Here is a 21,657-nt window from a genome sequence, read left to right on the forward strand (position 1 = left end):
TTTTAGTGTTTCAAATAAATGAAATCATGCAGTATGCACTCTTCTTGGCCAGCTTCTTTCATTCAACATGATTGTTTTCTGAAATATTAATTTTGTTGGATGTAGCAATAATTCATTCCTTTTTATTGCTGAATAGTATTCTATTATACGAATATATGACATTTGTCTATCTATTGACTTGTTGAAGGACATTTGGGTTGTTTCAAATTTTGAGGTATTACTAATACAAATAAAGCTTCTGGCTGGGTGTGGTGGCTCACGCCTGTAATCTCAGCATTTTCAGAGGCTAAGGCGGGCAGATTGCCCTGAGCTCAGGAGTTTGAGACCAGCCTGGGCAACATGGCAAAACTCCGTTTCTACTAAAAATACAAAAAATTAGCCCAGCGTGGTGTCACGTGCCTGTAGTCCCAGCTACTTGGGAGGCTGAGGCAGGAGAATTGCTTGGACCTTGGAGATGGAGGTTGCAGTGAGCCAAGATCAGCCTGGGCGGCAAAGCAAGACTGTCTCAGAAAAAAAAAAAAAAAAAAAGCTTCTACTAACGTTTTTTCTTGCATAAATATTTAGGGACAAAAATGCCGAGTTATATAATAGGTATATGTATATATTTTTTAAAAACTGCCAAACAGTTTTTCAAAGAGGTTGTACTATTTTACATTCCTACCAGTAATGTATGAAAATGCTAATTGCCCCACATCCTCATCAACACTTGGGTTTTTCATTTGTTTGTTTGGTTGTTTTAGTTTTAGCCACTTTAGTATGTTTCTAGTGGTGTATCATTATGGTTTTAATTTGCATTTCTCTGATAACTAATATCTTGAGCATCTCTTCCTGTGCTTATTGGCCATTTGTATATTCTTTTGTTAAGAGTCTGTTCAAATATTCTTTCCATTTTTCATTTTTTTTTGTGGGGAAGTCTTTTTATTATTGAATTGTAATAGCACTTTATATAATCTGGATACAAGTCCTTTGTCAGATGTAAGCTCTGTAGGATATTTCCTCTTAGTTTGTGGCTTGTATTTTTACTTTCTTAAAAGTGTCTGTTAAAGAGCAGAAGTCTTTCATTTCAATGATTCTAATCTAATCATTTTTTCTTATATGTTTATTGATTTCTGTGATTTGTCTAAAAAATTTTGGCAACCCCAAAGTCATAAAGATTTCTTCCTTCACTTTACTCAAAAAGTTTTATAGCTTTAATCTTTCGTATTTAATCTATGACCCATTTGGGGTGAATTTTTGCATACAGAATGAGGTAACAATCAACATTCATTTTCTCTCTTCATTGAATTGCATTGACATTGTTGTTGAAACATATTTTGACTATGGATATAATATTTCTGGACTCTTTTTTGTTCCCTTGATTGATATGTCTTCATTAATACCACACTCAAGTACTAATGCTTTATACTGCCTTGAAATCAGATACTATACTTTCTCCAGCTTTGTTTTTCTTTTTAAAAATTGCTTTGGCAATTCTAAGGTCACTTGCATTTCCATATACATTTAAAAATCAACTTTTCAATTTCTACTTAAGAAAGCCCTGCTGGAATTTGGATTAGGGTCGTGTTGAATCTACAGATTAATTTGGGGATAATTGACACGTTAACAGCATTGAATTTTCCAATCCATGATTATGGCTCTCTCCATTTTATGTCTTTAATATTTTGCACTAATGTTTCATAATTTTTAGTGAGGAGATGTGTCATGTGTTTTGTTAGATTTATTCCTAATTTTTTTTATATTTGAGGAGAGGGGGCTACTGTCAAATAATTTTTTTTAAAAATTCATTTTTCTATCATTTTCTAGTATATCAAAATATAACTGATTTTTTGGATATTAACTTTATATCCTGTGACCTTGCTAAATTTGTTTTTTAGCTCTTTGAGTTGTTTTGTAGATTATCTAGGATTTTCTCATAAATAATTATGTCATCTGGAAATACACACAATACTTTTCTCTTTCCAGTCTTTATGTTTTCTATTTCTTTTTCTTGCCTTATTGCAATAGCTAGGACTACTAGCAAACACTTATGGGAAAGAGTTTAATGTCTCATTATTAAATATGCTGTTATTTTAGTTCTTTTTTTTAAAAAAATAGATGCCTTTGGTCAGATTAAGAGATTTTTTTTTCCTAGTTTCATGTGAGTTTGGTTCTATTTTTAATCATAATAGCTGTTCAATGTTCTCAAACCCTTTTTTCTATCTCTATTGAAGTAATCATATGTTTTCTCCTTTATTCTGTTAATCTGGTGAATTATATTGCTTTATTTTTGAATGTCAAAGTAACCTGGCATCCCAGTGATAAAACAAATTTAGCCATTGTGTTATTTAAAAAAAAGATGGTTAAATTGATTCATCAATATTTTATTAAAATTTTTTGCAGTTATATTTGTGAAAAATATTAGTCTTTTTTTTTTTGGTAATGTCTTTTTCAGAATTTTATATTAAGTATATTTTGGCTTCATAAAACCATTTGGGAGTTTCTTTCTCCTCCCATATGTTCTGAAAACTTTCTAGTTTATCCTGTGTCAAATTGATAGTTGTCTATCTCAAGAATTTGTCCATTTCAAGTAAGTTATTAAACTTGTTAACATGAAGCTTTTCATAATTTTTTAAAAATTTTAAATTATATGTTTAATGTGCCTAGGACTTGTCTTGCTAACCACTTTCTCATTCTTGATATTGATTTGCATTTTCTCTTTTTCTTATTTAGTCTAGCTAGGGGTTTTATCAATTATGTTCATCTTTTCATAGAACCAGCTTTTGGCTTTGCTAATTTTCTGTATTACCTGTTTTTTGTTGTGTTTATTTCTGCTGTCATATTTCCTTCCTTCTACTAACTTTTGGTTTACTTTTCTGTATATTAACTTCTTGAGGTGGGAATTTGGGTTATTAATATTAGTTCTTTCTTTTTTTGGTACAGGCATCTTAAACTATCAATTTCCTCCTAAGCACTATATTTTCACATGCTTTATTTTCATTATCATTTAGTTAGAAACATTTTTTAATTTTATTATTTTCTTTGTGATTTTTCTTTGGCTCATGAATTATTCAGAAGTGTCTTGTTTAAGTTCCAAATATCTGGGAATTTCCTAGACTCTTATTGTGTTATTGGTTTCTAATTTAATTCTATTGTGGCCGGAAAATATACTCCGTATGATTTCAAACCTTTTTAGATTCATTGATGTCTGTTTTATGGTCATATGTGTAGTCAATTTTGGTGACTGTACCATGTGTACATGAAAGAAATGTGCATTCTGCAGTTATTGAGTGACACAGTCTATAAATATCAATTAGGTCAAACTCGTTGATAGTATTGTTCAGATCCTCTATGTTTAACCTGACTTTTGTCCAGCTATTCTATGAATTACTGAAAGAGACGTGCTAAAATCTCCTACTATGATTTTGGAATTGTCTATTTCTCTCTTTAATTCTGTCAATTGTTACTTCATGAATTTTAAAGTTCTGCTATTAAGCACATGTATGTTTAGAATATTTTCCTGGAAAATGATCCAATTATCATTATAGAATGTTACTGTTTACCTTTGGTAATACTCTTTGTCTTAAAGTTTCTTTTAGCTGGTGTTAATATAGCTACTGTGACCTCATACTTACTGCTTACATATTATACTTTTACTCTTTTCCCACATATCTGTGTCACATTAAAGTATGTGTGTTATAGATGGCATATAGTTGGGTCTTGACTTTTTAGCATTTCTGATAATATCTGCCTTTTGATTGGCATATATAGTCTATTATTATTTAATGTAATTATTAATATGGTTGCCTTTATTTCTAATTTTTGTGGGTACATAGTAGTTGTATATATTTATGAGGTACATGAGATTTAAAATTTTTTTTTTATTTCCATAGGTTTTTGGGGAAAAGGTGGTGTTTGTTTACATGAGTAACTTCTTTAATGGTGATTTGTGAGATTTTGGTGTACCCACCCATCACCCGAGCAGTGTACACTGTACCCAACTTTCAATCTTTTTTCTCTCACCTCACTCCCACCCTTTTCCCCAAGTCCCCAAAGTTTATAGTATCATTCTTATGCCTTTGCATCCTCATAGCTTAGCTCTCCCACTTATGAGTGAGCACATGTGATGTTTGGTTTTCCATTCCTGAGTTACTTTACTTAGAATAATGATCTCCAATTCCATCCAGGTTGCTGTGAATGCCATTATTTCATTCCTTTTTATGGCTGAATAGTATTCCATGGTGTATATATATATACCACAATTTCTTTCTCTACTCATTGATTGATGGGCATTTGGGCTGGTTCCATATTTTTGCCATTGTCAATTGTGCTGCTATAAGCATGCATGTGCAAGTATCTTTTCCGTATAATGACTTCTTTTCCTCTGGGTAGATACCCAGTAGTGGGATTGCTGGATCAAATGGTAGTTCCACTTTTAGTTCCTTAAGGAATCTCCACACTGTTTTCCATAGTGGTTGTACTAGTTTACATTCCCACCAGCACTGTAAAAGTGTTCCCTTTTTATTGCATCCCAGCCAACATGTATTATGTTTTGATTTTTTGATTATGGACATTCTTGCAGGAGTAAGGTGGTATTGCATTGTGGTTTTGATTTGCATTTCCCTGATCATTAGTGATGTTGAGCATTTTTTCGTATGTTTGTTGGCCATTTGTATATCTTCTTTTGAGAATTGTCTATTTATGTCCTTAGCCCATTTTTTGATGGGATTGTTTTTTTCTTGCTAATTTGACTTCCTTGTAGATTGCAGATATTAGTCCTTTGTCAGATGTATAGATTGTGAAGATTTTCTTCCACTCTATGGGTTGTCTGTTTACTCTGCTGACTGTTTCTTTTGCTGTGCGGAAGCTCTTTAATTAAGTCCCACCTGTTTATCATTGTTTTTGTTGCATTTGCTTTTGGGTTCTTGGTCATGAAGTCTTTGCCTAAGCCATGTTCTAGAAGGATTCTTCCAATGTTATCTTCTAGAGTTTCTATGGTTTCAGATCATAGATTTAAGTCCTTGATCCATCTTGAGTTGATTTTTGTATAAGGTAAGAGATGAAGATCTAGCTTCGTTCTTTTTGGCTTGCCAATTATCCCAGCATCATTTGTTGAATAGGGTGTCCTTTCTGTACTTCATGTTTTTGTTTGCTTTGTCGAAGGTCATTTGGCTGTAATTATGTATTTGGGTTTGTTTCTGAGTTCTCTATTCTGCTCCATTGGTCTATGTGCCTATTTTTATATCTGTACCGTGCTGTTTTGGTGACTATGGCCTTATAGTATAGTTTGAAGTCAGGTAATGTCATGCCTCCAGATTTGTTCTTTTGCTTAGTCTTGCTTTGGCTATACAGGCTCTTTTTTGTTCCATATGAATTTTAGGATTGTCTTTTCTAGTTCTGTGAGGAATGATGATGGTATTTTGATGGGAATTGCATTGAATTTGTAGATTGCTTTTGGCAGTATGGTCATTTTCACAACATTGATTCTATCCATTCGTGAGCACAAAATGTGTTTCCATTTGTTTGTGTCATCTATGATTTCTGTCAGCAGTGCTTTGTAGTTTTTCTTGTAGAGGTCTTATACCTCCTTTGCTAGGTATATTCCTAAGTATTTTATTTTTTTGACACTATTGTAAAAGGGGTTGAGTTCTTGATATGATTCTCAGCTTGGTCACAGAGCTACTGATTTGTGTACATTAATTTTGTATCTGGAAACTTTGCTGAATTCATTTATCAGTTCTAGGAGCTTTCTGGAGGAGTCTTTAGGGTTTTCTAGGTATACTATCAAATCATCAGCAAACAGTGACAGTTTGACTTCCTCTTTACTAATTTCCATGCCTTTCATTTCTTTCTCTTGTCTGATTGCTCTGGCTAGGACTTCTAGTACTGTGTTGAATAGAAGTGTTGAGAGTGGGCATTCTTGTCTTTTTCCAGTTCTCAGAGGGAATGCTTTCAACTTTTCCTCATTCAGTATTATGTTGGCTGTGGTTTGTCATAGATGGCTTTTATCACATTAAAGTATGTCTCTTCTAGGCTGAGGTTGCTGAGAGTTTTAATCATAAAGGGATGCTGGATTTTGTCAAATGCCCTTTCTGCATCTATTGAGATGATCATGTGATTTTTGTTTTTAATTCTGTTTGTGTGGTGTAACACATTTATTAACTTGCAGATTTTAAACCATCCCTGCATCTCTGGTATGAAACCCACTTTATCATGGTGTATTATCTTTTTGATATGCTGTTGGATTCAATTAGTTTGTATTTTGTTAAGGATTTTTGCATCTATATTCATTAGGGATATTGGTCTACATTTTTCTCTTTTTTTTGTTATGCCCTTTTCTGATTTTGGAATTAGGGTGATGCTGGATTCATAGAATGATTTAGGGAGGATTCCCTTTTTCTCTATCTTGTGGAATAGTGTCAGTAGGATTGGTATCAGGTCTTCTTGGAATGTCTGATAGAATTAAGCTGTGAATCCATCTGGTCCTGGACATTTTTTTGGCAGTTTTTAAAATTACCATTTCAATCTTGCTGCTTGTTATTGGTCTGTCCAGAGTTTCTAATTCTTCCTGGTTTAAGCTAGGAGGGTTGTATATTTCCAGGAATTTATCCATCTCTCTAGGTTTTCCAGTTTATGCACTTAAAGGTGCTCATAGTGGCCTTGAATGACATTTTGTATTTCTGTGGTGTTGGCTTAATATCTCCCACTTTCATTTTAATTGAGGTTATTTCCATTCTCTTGGCTGTCCTGGTATGTTCCTGCAGTAGTTCTTGGAGCAAAAAGTCACAATGTGAGTCTGAACATGCTGCCCTCTCTGTCTAAGAGTTGCTATTTCGGTACATGAGATGTTTTGACACAGACATGCAATGTGAAATAAGCACATCATGGAGAATGGAGTATCCATGCCCTCAAGCATTTATCCCTTGAGTTACAAACAATCCAATTACACTCTTTATTATAAATGTACAATTAAGTTATTATTAACTATAGTCACCCTATTGTGCTGTCAAATAGTAGGTCTTATTCATTCTTCCTATTTTTTGGACCCATTAACCATTCCCACTTCCCCCAAGCTTCCCACTACCCTTCACATCCTCTGGTAACCATCCTTCTACTCTCTATATCCATGCATATGGTTGTCTTTATTTTTTTTTAAAACATTTGTGGGTACATAGTAGGTGTATCTATTTATGGGGTACACGAAATGTTTTGGTACAGGCATGCAATGTGAAACAAGCACATCATGAAGCACATCCTTCCCCTCAAGCATTTATCCATTGAGTTGCAAGCAACCCAATTACACTCTTTAAGTTATTTTCAAATGTACAGTTATTATTGACTACAGTCACCCTATTGTGCTAGCAAATAGTAGGGCTTATTTATTCTTTCTATATATATTTTTTTGTACCCATTAACCACCCACACCTCCCTGCCAGCTCCTCACTACCCTTCCCAGCCTCTGGTAACCATCCTTCTATTCTCTATGTCCATGAGTTCAATTGTTTTTATTCTTAGATCCCACAAATAAGTGAGAACATGCACTGTTTATCTTTCTGTGCCTTGCTTATTTCACTTAACAAATTATCTCCAGTTTCACCCATGTTGTTGCAAATGACTGGATCTCATTCCTTTTATAGCTGAATAGTACTCCATTGTGTACACATGGTACATTTTCTTTATCTATTCATCTGTTGATGGATACTTAGGTTGCACTCAAATCTTAGCTATTGTAAATGGTATGCATATGGCTGTCTTTAGATGTATTATTTTACTATTTGGTTTTTGTTTGCTACTTCTTATTTTTATCTTTCTGTTTTCCTGACATAGCCCTCTGTTATTTGAATATACAGTTATATGCTGCATAAAGACATTTCTGTTAATGATGGAGCACATATATGATGGTGTTTCCATAAGATTATAATATCATGTTTTTGCTATCCCTTTTCTAGATTTAGATATGTTTAGATACACAATATTTACTACTGTGGAATTGCCTTAGGTAATCAGTATAGTAACATAACAGGTTTGTAGCCTAGGAGCAATAGGCTATACCATGTAGCCTAGGAGTGTAGTAGGCTATACCATCTAGATGTTTGTAGGCACACTCTATGATGTTCACACAACTGTGAAATTGCCTAGTGTCACATTTATCAGAATGTGTCCTCATCATTAAGTGATGCATGACTACATTTTAGAATTTGATTTTAATTTATCTATTAACTTTTCCCTATAATCTTTTAATATATACATATAGTTAGTGGTTGCTCTAGGGATTAGAGTGTGCTTTCTGAAGTTGTTACTCTTCTAAGTATTAATAGTGTACCATTTACACAAAATGTAGTAACCTTACAACCATATGGGTCTATATTCTCCACCTCCCCATCTTTTAAATGTAATGTTTGTTATGTACATTATAATTAATTACATTCTAACCCTGAAAGGGATTGATATAATGTTTGTTTTAAATAGCTGTAGGCATTTTAAAGAAATTAAGTGAGAAGAAGGTCTTTCATTTTCACCCAAATACTTAAAAGTTTTTGATTCTTTTCATTCATTCCTAAAAATCTGAGATTCTCTCTGGTGTCATTTCTTTCCAGCTGAAGAACTTTCTTTGGCATTTCTTATAATTCAAATCTGTTGGTGATTCATTCTCTTAGTTTTCTTTTGTCTGAAAACATGAAATTTATTCTATGCCAGTTGCTTCCTCCAAACTTTGGCTTCTCTCTGAAATACACGTTTTTAATTTATAGTTTTCTATTTGTCATAGGATAATTTTTAGTAGCTTACTCATTCATACTGGAAGTGGAATTTCTATTAATCAGTTTTTCAAAAATATTTAAAGCATGGGGAAGTGTTTCTGCAGTAATGATAAGTAAAAAAACCTATGACAATGAACAGACTGTATTCCAATTTTATAAACAATAAAAGCAGTTATGCATTTATAATGTATAAATGCAAAGAAAATTTGTTTTTAAGTCTTAATAAGGATTTTTGCTTGCTGGTTGGATTAGGGCTAATTTTTATTTCATTCTTTAGAACTTGCTATAAGTTATATTTTTAAGAACACATTTAATTTTATTATCATAAAAATAATAAAATTGATTTAAAAAGATATTGGAAGGCAACGAATGAATAATTAATAAATGACTCATAGAGTCAATAAATCCTCCAGTAGTTCAGAGGAGGAAAAGATTTCGAGACCAGAAATCTTTCAGACCAGATTGCTTTGTCTATTGTATTTATATTTTTCCTAAGAATATTGTATGGTTATATTGTTTCAAAATGTATAAGCATTAAATATCAATTAGCTGGAATGTCCAAGAAAAAGAACACTTTGATTAAAAGAACTTTTAACTGATATTTAAGCAATAAAAGTTTTCAGTTTCAACACACTTACTGGACAATATTTTTAAAATATATGAGCCCATTTCTCTGCCTTATTTTCTCAACATAATTGAATCTTCATTTGAAGACTAATGATCTTTCAGGGCCTCAGACTGTTCATACTGCACATCAGTGATTCCTATAGAGGACATTGGAGGAAGTCTTTAGTCTGTGTTCACTCAGGATATAACCTGGAAGTTGGATTTGTAATTATCTAATATGTAGTTTAGTTTACAACTTGCCCCTTTTATCTAAAAAGTTAGATTCCAAAAAAAGCCTGTTTTAATGTTTATGTAATTTGAGGATTCTGGTGAAAGAGGGGGCTGTTTATTTGAAATTTTGGTAAACATAGAAAACATAGTTGTCATATTGTATTCCAAAAGTAGCTCTTTTCCAAATTGTTTCACTGAAAAGTTCTTTCCATATTTGAAGATTAAAGCAGAAAAAATGATACCAGAGAAACAAAGAACAATTCTCCTATGAAGTTTGATAAAAGAGATTTATGAGATTATCATTTCAGTCTGAGAATATTTCCCTAGATGGAAAATAAAATGTTGGAGGAACTGAAAATAAAAAACAATATAAGTTAAAAAAAATAGATAAATACAAGTTACCGATTACTTCATTCTTCTTTTGCCTAGTTTCCCCATACAGCCTCTGAACCAGAAATAGAAACCAAGCGGGAGGCTGAATGAGAAACTTATCTCTCTTCCACCCTTGCTAACAGAATCAGCCCATGGATGAAATACAATGAAAAATACTCATATTGTAGATCAAAAAAGAGAGAGGCTTGCCATATAACTTCTTGAATTTAAGGAATAAAATTCCTGAATGAGAAAAATGTTAGAATGCACCTTCTACCTCACCTATGTCACCCAGCACTTATTTAAACTGTCCCCCCGCTAAAAACACTTTATATTCTACTTCCTCCATGTGTCCCTCTTCAAATTCTATCATCAGACTTTGAAAGGTTTGCTGTGAATACCTTCCAAAGTTATGGTGAGAAATATGTACTGCAGGTAGCTCTTCACCTTTTTCAGTGGTAAAATATTTTATGGGGAAGTGGTGGTGGGATAGGGTGACAGGAGCAGGATTATACAAGTAAAAAGTTTTTCCATAATTTTTATGTTCATCTAGGTATTCTTGATTTCTCTTTCTCTGTCTCCGAGCAGGACTTGGACACTTGCCTTTAAGTGTACTATCATATGAATTTAATGTGCATCATTGTAGTCACTGTTGGGGAAAAAATAAATTTCCTTAAATCCAAAGCAAGCCTTTTGAAATATCACTCAATATTTTACCTTACCTTTCCACCAGTTCACTTTTCCTTCATCCTAGCCTCTCTTTCTGCTCCATGATAGAGGTTAGGACAAGGAGCACTGGCAAAAAGTTGGGGTAGGATTGGAAGAGGAACAGCAGTCATCTGCAGCCTCCATTTTCACCTGCAGGGTTGCTATAAGAGTTATTAATGTGCCAAGTCTTATGTTCTTGGTCTTTAAAAGTGCCTTACAGCATACTCCAGTTAACTGTTTATTGCTCCCATTTCCAACCCCCCTACTGTGGAGTGTCTTGCTAATGCTGGGAAATCTCTGGATTACATATTGTCATTCCCCACTGAAGACAGAAATAAGCACTCAGTTGCTTTCAACATTATTTTCCACTTTCAGTACCCACTGTGCTATGGTTCAGTAGAGTACTTTGTAGGTGGTTAAATTCAAATTTATTTTTTCTATCAATATAATGTTATAAAACTTGCCCTAATGTCTTTAATCTGTATTATATGCTGTATAGATAATAGAATACTTTTCCTAATGAAAATAGCTAATATATGCTATACATATGGAGTTTTAAATTGTGATAATAATGTCTTTTTGGTGACTGTAGTCTTCACTTTCTGATGTAAGGTTTTGTAAAAATGGCTAGTGATTTTACTGATTATCCTCAAATGGCCCAATAAACACATTCTTAATGATTCTATGAATATATTTTCAAAATTATTTTGCTCAATAAAATGCCTATGTGGTAGGAGTTTTAAGCCCTGTACAATTTACTCAAAATAAATTCAATTAATCTTTAAATGTTGCAGTCAATAATTTGCTTTATTTATTTTAGAAAAAAACATAACAGCTCTTTTTCAATCTAAAAGAGATGTAAAAACCAAGACTTTCTTTAATTCTACACCATGCTTATGCATACTTATAAAATTTTCAAAAGTCATTTTTCAAGGAAAACTGCATTTCTTAATCTCTGTTAATGTTTTGCCTCTATCTGGTTCCAGTAGACTGCCCAGGCCCTCCAGTGATTATGTTGAGGAGGCTGTGATCTAGTGCATTACTCAGATATTGTTGTGGAAGTGCTGGTGCCTGTGCACCGCAGGAATTAGAGGAGAATGAAGGGAAATTGATTTACAAATACTTGAAAGAAAGACTCAGAGGAATGGATTTTGGTACTCTTTTAAGGGCTCGTGCTTTTTTTCTCTGAAAGGAGAAACAACACAATTAATATGTCAAGACAACAGAACTAGTTTCTTAGAATTAATTTGAAAACAAAAAGTGAAAAAGAAAACTGTTCAAGGATCTTTCTGATCTGACTAGAAGATTCTGTACTCTTTCAGAGATTACAGAGGGTGCTGATAAAGAACCTTACCTTTTTTGGCTAAGGCTCTTTAAGTGTGAGGCTGTATCAGGATTCAGTACCACTCATCACTCTGATATCCAGTCAGAAATATGAAGTAGCTGAGAATAACTAGTAGGTTTCTAGAAAAAGAAAGCAGTTCTGCATCAGACCTATATATGTATAGTGACTCTACGAAAAGAAATGATTTCAAAACCTGAGGCCCAAAAAGTCAAATTTTGAGAGGTATTTTGCTGAGCTCAATGCACTAGATAATTAAAACAATTTACATTGCTTTAAAAATTATAAAAGCAATCTGTGTTCCTTGTAAAACAACACAGAATGATACAATGCTACATAGGAAAGTATTAGGTCAACTGAAAAAGTGGAATATGGCTGGTAGATTAGGGAAGTGTACTGTTGTGATGTTAAATTTCCTGAATTTGACAACTGTGCTGTGGTAATATAAGAAAAATATTACAATATAGAGGAGATACTCACTGCAGTATTTAAAAGTGAAGAGCCTCATGCAACTTACACTCAAACAGTGCAGAAAAAATGTTATGTGTATACATGTGTGTACAGATGTCTGTATGTGCATGTGTGAATATATGTAGACGTATATGAATATGGCAGGGAAAAAGCCAACAATAAAGCAAATAGGGTAAAATGCTAAGAGGTGAATCTATGTAAAGGATATGTGAGTATTTTGTACATTTTAATTTTTGCAACTTTTAAGTTTGAAATCACTTTCAAAAAAACTAAAAAAAATTAAAATGTGAAAGCTCCTTCCTTCTGGATTTTTTCTTGCATAAACATCACACACTGAGATGTTTTAAAATATAAATAGAATAATGCTATATATTTAATTTCATGATTTTTTTCCTTTTTTACTTATCAACATGTATTGAATTGTGTTAATGTTTCAGGCACTTGATTTCAAAGTACTTGTTCATCTTATTGTAGCCAAGTTTTTTTTTTTTGAGGACCAAGTAGTCTGCTTCTCAATGACCCAATGACTCCTATACATGTGTTTAAAATAACTTTGTCAACATTTACATAATAGTACAAAGATTGGGAGTTTGAGAAACCCATAATATTTCTAGGGTCTTACTATGGAGAGGAAAGCCACCTTATGAAATTCAACTTCAATTGTTCCTTGATTCACTTATGGAAAAGGTAGTTCATTCATATGGTTCAAATTCCAAACTGTACAAAAAAAGCATACAGTGAAAAGCATTCTTTCCACCTTCTTCCACTGATACCCAGCCCTTCTTTTCTGAAGCAGCCAATGTTATTGCTTACTTATGTATTCATCCAGAGATATTGCATGCATTTACATTATGTGTGTGCACCATTATATCTTCACAGCATATATATATATATATGTATGCATATTAATATACAGTCATGTGTTGCTTAATAACAGGAACAGAGTCTGAGAAATGCATTCTTAGGTGATTTTGTTGTGTGAAGACCAAAAAGTATACTTACATAAACCTAGAAGGTACAGCCTACTACACACCCAGGCTATATGGAAAAGCCTGTTGCTCCTAGGTTACAAACCTCTACAGCATGTGACTGTACTGAATACTGTAGGTGACTGTAACACAATGGTAAGTATTTATGTATCTAAACATAGGAAAAGGAATGTGTTGTGCTACAATGTTACAATAGCTATGACGTCATTAGGTGATAGAAATTTTTCGGCTCCATTATAATCTTACGCTATCTGCATGATATGTGGTCTGTTGTTGACCAAAATGTCTATATGTGGTGCATGACTGTATCTGTGTTATATTCAAATTAATCATAGATTTATTGAATGCCATCTATGTGCCAGATACTATTTTAGTGCTAGTGATATAACAATGAACAAAACCAAATCCCTGCTTGTAAGTAGTCATCATTCGATGGGAGTAGATGTACAATAAACAAGCATAATGAATACATGTTATATGTATTCATTATGTTAGAAGGTGAAAAGTGCCATTAAACAGAGGACACAGAACATGAGTTTAAGAGTGCCAGGCCATGGAGCAGGGGTGGATTGGGTTAGAATTCTAAATAGGATGGATAGGATAGTCTTCCTCGAGAAAGGAACATTAAAGCAGAGACATGAAAGAGGTTAGAGAGATCGTCTCGCAGATATTTGGATAGTACCAGCAAAAGGAAACAGTTGTGTAAAATCTGTAAGGTGGGCACATCAAGCCTCTTATCTTCTTCTTCTTCTTCTTTTTTTTTTTTTTTTTTGATGGAGTCTCGCTCTGTCACCAGGCTGGAGTACAGTGGCATGATCTCGGCTCACTGCAACCTCTGCCTCCCAGGTTCGAGCGATTCTCCTGCCTCAGCCTCCCGAGTAGCTGGGACTACAGGCACGTGCCACCACACCCAGCTAATGTTCGTATTTTTAGTAGAGACAGGGTTTCACCATCTTGGCCAGGATGGTCTCGATCTGTTGACCTTGTGATCTGCCCGCCTTGGCCTCCCAAAGTGATGGGATTACAGGCATGAGCCACCGCACCCGGCCAAGCCTGTTATCTTTTAGGAATAACAAAGGGGTCAGTCTGACCAGATAAGAAAGAGCCAAAGAGTAAATAATTCCATAGGAGGTCAGAGAAGAAATGTGGAGTCAGTTCAAATGAATGGAGAGCCATTGGAGGATTGAGCAGAGAAATTACATTATCTGACTTAAGTTTTAAGAAGATAATTCTCTGGCTGTTGTGTTGTTGTGTTGAGAATATGCGTAGGGAGGTGAAGGTGAGAGCAAGAAGACAGATTAAGTGGCTGTTGCAAGAATCCAGGCAAGTGGTGTTGGTGGTTTGGACCAGGGTGGAGCAGTGGTCAGAATATGCATATGTTTTGAAGGCAGAGCCAACAAGTTTTTCTGACAGATTGAATGTAGGGTAAGAGAAAGAGGAGAGTCAAGAATAAAGCCAATGGTTAGATGTGAGCAACTGAAAAGATGAGGTTGCCATCAGGAATGGGCATAAGTTCTGAGGGGCCTGAAGGTTATATACAATTTTGGGGACCTTCCTCAGGAAAATGAATATAAAATTACAAAAACAAAATAAGATGTCTGATAAAAATGGGGATATTTGTTTAGAATGAGAGAATAAATGACAAAATTCACAAGTACTAAAAAGCTTACCGACACCATGAATATCATAAGGTTTAGAAAAATAACAATCTTTAGATTTTTACATAAAACACTTTATTGCTTATTTGTTTAATTTCTAAAAGTTATTTTTTCTCTGAATATTCCTCATTAAAGGGATATTCTTTCTGTTCTTGTGTCTCACCTCTATAATACTTTACCTGAGTATATCACTGAGTGTTTTATAAAGTTTTCTTCTCCTTGCATAGTCTCCATTTCCTTCAAGTTTCTTTCTTCTTCTGTTTATTGTTTAATTTTTTGTTTTTGTCTCTAACTTCTATGTTGCGTACTTTCCTCAGGATATGGCAATCCTTGCTTGTTGACAAGGATCCTTTGCTTGGCTGAACTTTAGTCAGGCTCCTGAAACTTCTTCTAGGCCTATCTGTGCACTTCCTTGTAAAATCCAGTTTTAGCAAAGAACCCTGCTAAGTCAGTTTAGCAAGAATCACCCAGCCTTGATATTTGATAGTCCTCAGTATCTGACCGGGCTCGTCATTGTCCACCATCTCCCAGGTGATGTCTGATCACCTTGGCCTGTCTTCAGCAAGGATACCATTAGGTCAGTTTAGCCAGAATCTCCCTTACCCGTGATGTTCTGTCTTAGTAATTTTCCATCTACTGGCCTCCACTGGGCTCCCTGGCTATAAATTCCCATGCTGTATTTGAAAGTGGGCCCAACTTCTCTCCCACACTGCAAAATCCCGTTGTAGTGATCCTTATACCTATCATGATGGTCCTGAATAAGGTCTTCCTTACCATACTTTAACAATGTAATTGAAAATTTTTCTTCAACATCTGTTCATGTTTGAAAGTGCTGAGTGTAACTCAGAGCCTGTGGCTATGGTTGGTTTACTTGGTGTGTGAGTGGACTGTTCGTTGGGAGCTCCCTGGTGTCTGTATATTCAGGTTTTTCTTCTTGGGCTCATCAGTTTCTCCAGAGAAAACTTTTCCAGTCTCTTGCCTGGAGAATGGAAGACTGGGTTGCAGTGTTTTGCACACTAAGTGAGGGAAGCATCCAGTTTATTATGCATATGGTTGCTTAATCTCCTTGTTTTAGATAAATTGTCTAGGTCCACTATATCTAGTTTTCCAGTTCAGTGACTCTCTATTTTTTCCCAAAAGCTGGAGAATAATCTTTCAAACATCTGCAGGGTAGGGAAAAGACAGTTACCTAGCTCTGGAACAAGGGAAAGGATCTTTCTAGATTAAACTGAGTTTCATCCAAGCCTCCTAATTTTAGCTCTCTTTTCCTGAACCCTCTCAGTTCCAAAGGTATCTTGTTTTGCTAATTTCCAGGCTTTATGGGTATACCGGATTGTAAATTGAATTATTTCTCAGCTTTCTCCACTGCTGGCTGAGTTCTCTACCTAGGTCAATTAACTAAGTCTACCTAAGTCAACTAACACTAATCCCTCTGCTTTCTATTTCAAAAAATTGTGTTGCTGCTATCTCTTCTAATGTTCTTCTCAGTCTTCAGGATTTTTGTTGTAAACAATTTTTTGCCTCCATTTTTAGTGGGGTTTTGAGGGGCATTAAAATCAGTTTCATATATTCAATCCATCATCTATTCCAGACCTCCTTGAGATGCAACATTTTAATACTTAGTTGTCTTACTGTTATATTTTGATCAGGAGTCCTGATTCCATTCCCTTTTCAGGGTAACCACCACACCACCTCCGCCACCACCACAACAAATTTAACTAACCATCTTTCATTATGTGGGAATTAATTACAGACAAGAGGGCACATTATTTCATGTCAATGATTCAACAATGATGAATTGAGAATCTATTGTGTGTCAGGCACTGTGTTAGGCATTTAATATTAAATATGCCAGAATATTAATATCAAATATTAATACACAATTTAAAAACATTAAATATGTAGAAATATTAATAATGTTTAGTACATATCTGCATAGGGATCACAGTTTAGCAGGTTTAACAGTGATGTAGATAAAAAATGCTATGCATAATATCAGAAGTAAGTAATAACAAAGTTCAAAGATAGCTTAGAGGAAGGTATTATCAACTCTCTTCATGGAAGTCTTCCTGAAGGCATTCATGCTGAAATAGGAAAGCAGGGGTAGTATCTTTCTATTTAGATAAAAAAAAGATATAATTAAGTTAGGTTATACAATATAAATCTTTCACACTTCTGATTTTGGTCTTAGGGCTCTTTTAGATGTTAGAATCCTAGACACAAAACAGAGGAGATAAATAAGTAGATATTTCAGACTGTCTTAATTCAAGATGACAGAATGTCACAGTAGCTATGTTTACAACCCTAATTCACAGAAGCAGAAGAGAAGACAAGCAGAAGAGAAGTATTTTTTTTGTCTTCATTGGGATGTTGTGGTGTTTAATGTGCTGACATATAAAAAGTGCTTTATAAGATCATAATATTAAAACATTTTATTATCAATTCAAAAACAAAAGCTGATATCTTAGTGACATAAGCTGATTTAAGAAGTACTGAGCACCTACTATGTATTGGGAACTCTTCGGGTGTTGGAGATACAGTGATGAACAAAATGGAAGGTGGAGGACACAGCTCAAACAAGTGTCAAAAGTGTAGTAAATACAGGTTAATAAATACAGGTTGCTGTATATATATATATATATATATATATATATATATAAAATAGCATATAACAGGTCGAGCTAACATAGTTTTGGACTTCTGGGAAGGTCTTCCTGAAGAAGTTATACTTAAACAGAGGCATTAAAGAAAAATGATGTGAAGTTAGCCAGGTGAAGTTGGAAGTGAGAGGAAAGAATTTTGGACAAAGGATACAGTACATGTGAATGTCCTAAAGTGGTCCAGAGTAAGGTTCATTCAGAAACCTGCGAAAAGGTCAGCAGCATGTCTGAAGCCTAAAGTGTGAGGCAGAGAGTGACACAATACAAGACTGAAGTGATAAAGAACTGCCAGTTGATACATTTGTAAGAATCTATGTTAAGGAATTTAGATTTTATCCCAACAATAATGGACATTGAAGAAGTTTATGCAGGGGAATGGCATGTTCATATGTATATTTTTAAACAAAGCATCCTGTTGATATAATTAGAATATTATAAATTTTCAAACCCTTGATAAAATAATGAATCTGAGAAATGATCATCAATGGCAGTGGGTATTATGTACACAGCACTATCTATGACATATTTATTTTAATATAAAAATTGAATCTAAATTAGATCAAACCTCTAGATCTAACTATGAATTTATAGAAAATGCAGGAAGACAGAAAATGAGATCAATACACCACAGAGATACAATCAAGATTGTTTAGGGATCAGTGGTGACCATGAATATATAGTGTTAGCAACATGTTTAGTTGCAAAATTTTCATCATTAGTGCTTAGTGGTATGAGTATGGTAAAAACAGAAATATTTGACATTTAAAAACAAAAAATGTTGAGGGTCCAAAGCAAGTTTTATTTACCTAAGTTATAATTTTCCTTTATCTCCCAAGGATTTTGTGAGTAAAAACAAGGTAATACATTAAAAGAACTTTAAGATCTTTGGAAGGAATGTCCTTATTAAATACAAAGTGATACTACCATGATTATCACATAAAATTAAGCTATTTGAGATGTTTTTTATGTTGTTTTTTGTTTGACTCTTGCATTACATGCCATTGATTTCCGTTTGATCCATCTCTTCATGATTAACTTAGGTACGATTTTCCTAAGGCATGATATTATCCTGTCAGTTTAAGAAACTTCAGAGTAAATCAAAACCCGATGATGCCTGTGATCACAAAATAACAAACATGTCAAAATAGAAGTGTCGTTTTAAAAAAATTTAATAGCAACTTGTATCTTCCATCAAAATCAACTCAAGGAATTTCCAAATATCAACTAGTTTATAGTTAGGAAGTGGATTTCATTTAAAAGTTAAATGTGTATTTGAATGAAAATGTATTCTGTATTTTAAAAGTACCTTTTTTTGTGATACAGTCTAATGTTTATTTTTATGTTATGGCAGGTACACTTTAAATTTTCAAAATTTAAAACATATAAAAAGTGGTTAAGAACTAACATTTGTATCAATAGTTGATAAATCTCTAAGATTGTTTATTATACAGCAGAGTACAATGGTTGTGCTAATGCCAACAGGGCACCATGAAATTTAGTCTAAAAATATCACTAGGCTTTATACAAGCAACAACGTATGCTGCTGGTTTTAGAATTTCAGCACATGATCTGCTTCTAATACTAAGCAGTCTTTTACTATTTTTAATGTTGTGTGTTTTTATGGTATTTAGTTTGGGAAATGTTTTAAAATATGGACCTATAATGCAAAGGTATTACATGCAGTACCTTTCTGGGTTTGATTCTGTTGTCCTCAATGAACTCATGTAGAACCTTTCTGTTTGCTGGGAAGATGACTCAATCATCATGTCCTCTGTTGTTAACACTATGACCTTTGTAAGTGTAAAATAAGTCGAAGATGGGGGAGTATTTGATTTCAGAGAAATGAGATTAGATTGGTTTAGGTTACAGGCATATACTAGCGTCTCTAAGGCTTCACTTGGCCTTTCAGATCACAGAGAACTTGGAAACATGATCAATACAATAATTTTTTCATACCAAAAATAGATTCTTTGGTGGAAATGTTGCTTAAAACATCAAAGCTCTACATATTTTGTTTTTATAGTCATGCTCTTGAGAAGATGCTTTAACAGTGTTTGGAGTTACTTTCTCAGTCAAGATACTGAAATGCATTTTCACTACATTGCACTCATTTTATCAGTTGCATTCATGAACTGTGTGCAGCAGAGTTACATCATATTGGAGAATGTAGTCTTCCCTTATGGAATATATTTCTAGATGAAAAGGCAAAACAAGTTTGAAATATCATCACAGATATTTGCACAGAACAGTGTACTCTTAGTGACCAGTTGCCACCCAAGTATTATGCCAAAACCACCAGTCAAGCAGTGAATAAGAAATCAACAAAACAAAACAAAACAGACTAGTAAGAAAGGGTAACCTGAAAGGGAGAAACCAGGCATTAAGAACATGAAGAAAAACAGGCTGGTTGTGACCAAACTTGACAAATTGCACACCGCACTTTCTAAATTGTGTCTCAAACACGATGGTATGGAAACATACCTTTACTCCATGAGAATATTTGACTTCCCATCTGGAAATCCTCTTTACTAAGTCAATTGTTGGGATGATTATGTGTAATTGAGCCACACACAAAATGCAAAACCATCAGAGATTCTAACAGGTGTAAGAGCACACATGACCATACTCCAGCCAATATAAAACTACGTGTAGATTGATATTATAAGAGTATTCAGTGATGTTCTTCTTCAACAAACACAACATTTGGGCAGTTATGGAGAGCTAATCATTACGAGTCTATACACAAATTGGTATTTGGAAACTTTGCTAAGATAAGTCAGCTATGATCATATAGCTTATTTCCCTGCAATTAAAGCATTTGTGAAATTACCTACAGAAAATGAATTAACATTCAATGCAGAGAAATATTCTGACATATCAGAAATGAGGTCATTATTAGAATTGCTAGGCCCATATGGTATGAAGTTCCTAAGTGAAAGCCTTATGTGGCATATTTCATCACAAGTTGCTAAACTTAAGAAATTTGTGGAGAATGTTGATGTGTTAACACAAATGTGGACCAGCTTTGACAAACCAGACCAGATGGCTGCACTCTTTAAAAGATTATCATCTGTTGACAGTCTTTATTTTGAACCTAACACTGTTGTTAGACCCTAGAGATTTAAAGATGGATAAGACAAATTCCCTTTATGTCTTCAAGGAGCTCATGAATTTGAAGCATGAATGAAGACAGGAGTAGAGAGTCAACATATGAAGAGTTTTATGTCCTAAGTCAATGGAGTTTGAATTTGAACATGTGGTCAAACCAAAACCACCAAATGATTTTCATTAGGGAAGTGATATATCAGATTTCTGTTAAAGTCACACGGCAGGGTAGCAAAGGGGCTGGAGGAGAATAAGTTATAAGAAGACAAGGAGTTCACATTTCTTGAGTGCTCACTATGTGCAAGGTATAGTATTAAATGTTTTATATTCATAATTTCCCCTTATCACTACAATAACACTTACTGACAAGCATTATTATCTCCATTTTACAGCTGAGGAAGATAAGGCTTAAAGAGGTTAATTTCCCTACAGTCACAACTGCAGTAAAATATATTGTTGGTATCTGAATATGAACTGACTTCAAGGTCCATGCTTTTCTTCTGAGCTATACTATTAATTAGGAAGCACTGTATCAGTCTAGAAATGAATGATGATGAAGGCCTGAACCAAGATAGTGGCAGTGGAATGAAAGGAAAGGGAAAATGTGAGAAATATGGAAGGGATATACTTGGCAAGAAGACTTGGTTATTGTGCAGATTTGGAAGGGGGAGAGCAAGGAAGAGTGAGGTGTCAGGAACTTCTTTCATGTTTTAACTTGCCTAAATGAGTGGGTGGATGATGATGTTATTAATTTAAATTGAAAAAGAACAAATGTAAATA

At 34.1% G+C, this 21,657-nt stretch overlaps 1 pseudogene; it reads left to right on the forward strand.

The window, feature by feature from the left end:
- The first annotated feature begins 14,715 nt into the window (after positions 1-14,715).
- Positions 14,716-20,889, forward strand: LOC100432506 (nck-associated protein 1-like; annotated as a pseudogene).
- The last annotated feature ends 768 nt before the right edge of the window (positions 20,890-21,657 follow it).

This window comes from Pongo abelii, chromosome X, assembly GCF_028885655.2.
Source record: "Pongo abelii isolate AG06213 chromosome X, NHGRI_mPonAbe1-v2.0_pri, whole genome shotgun sequence".
NCBI classification, from domain to species: domain Eukaryota; kingdom Metazoa; phylum Chordata; class Mammalia; order Primates; family Hominidae; genus Pongo; species Pongo abelii.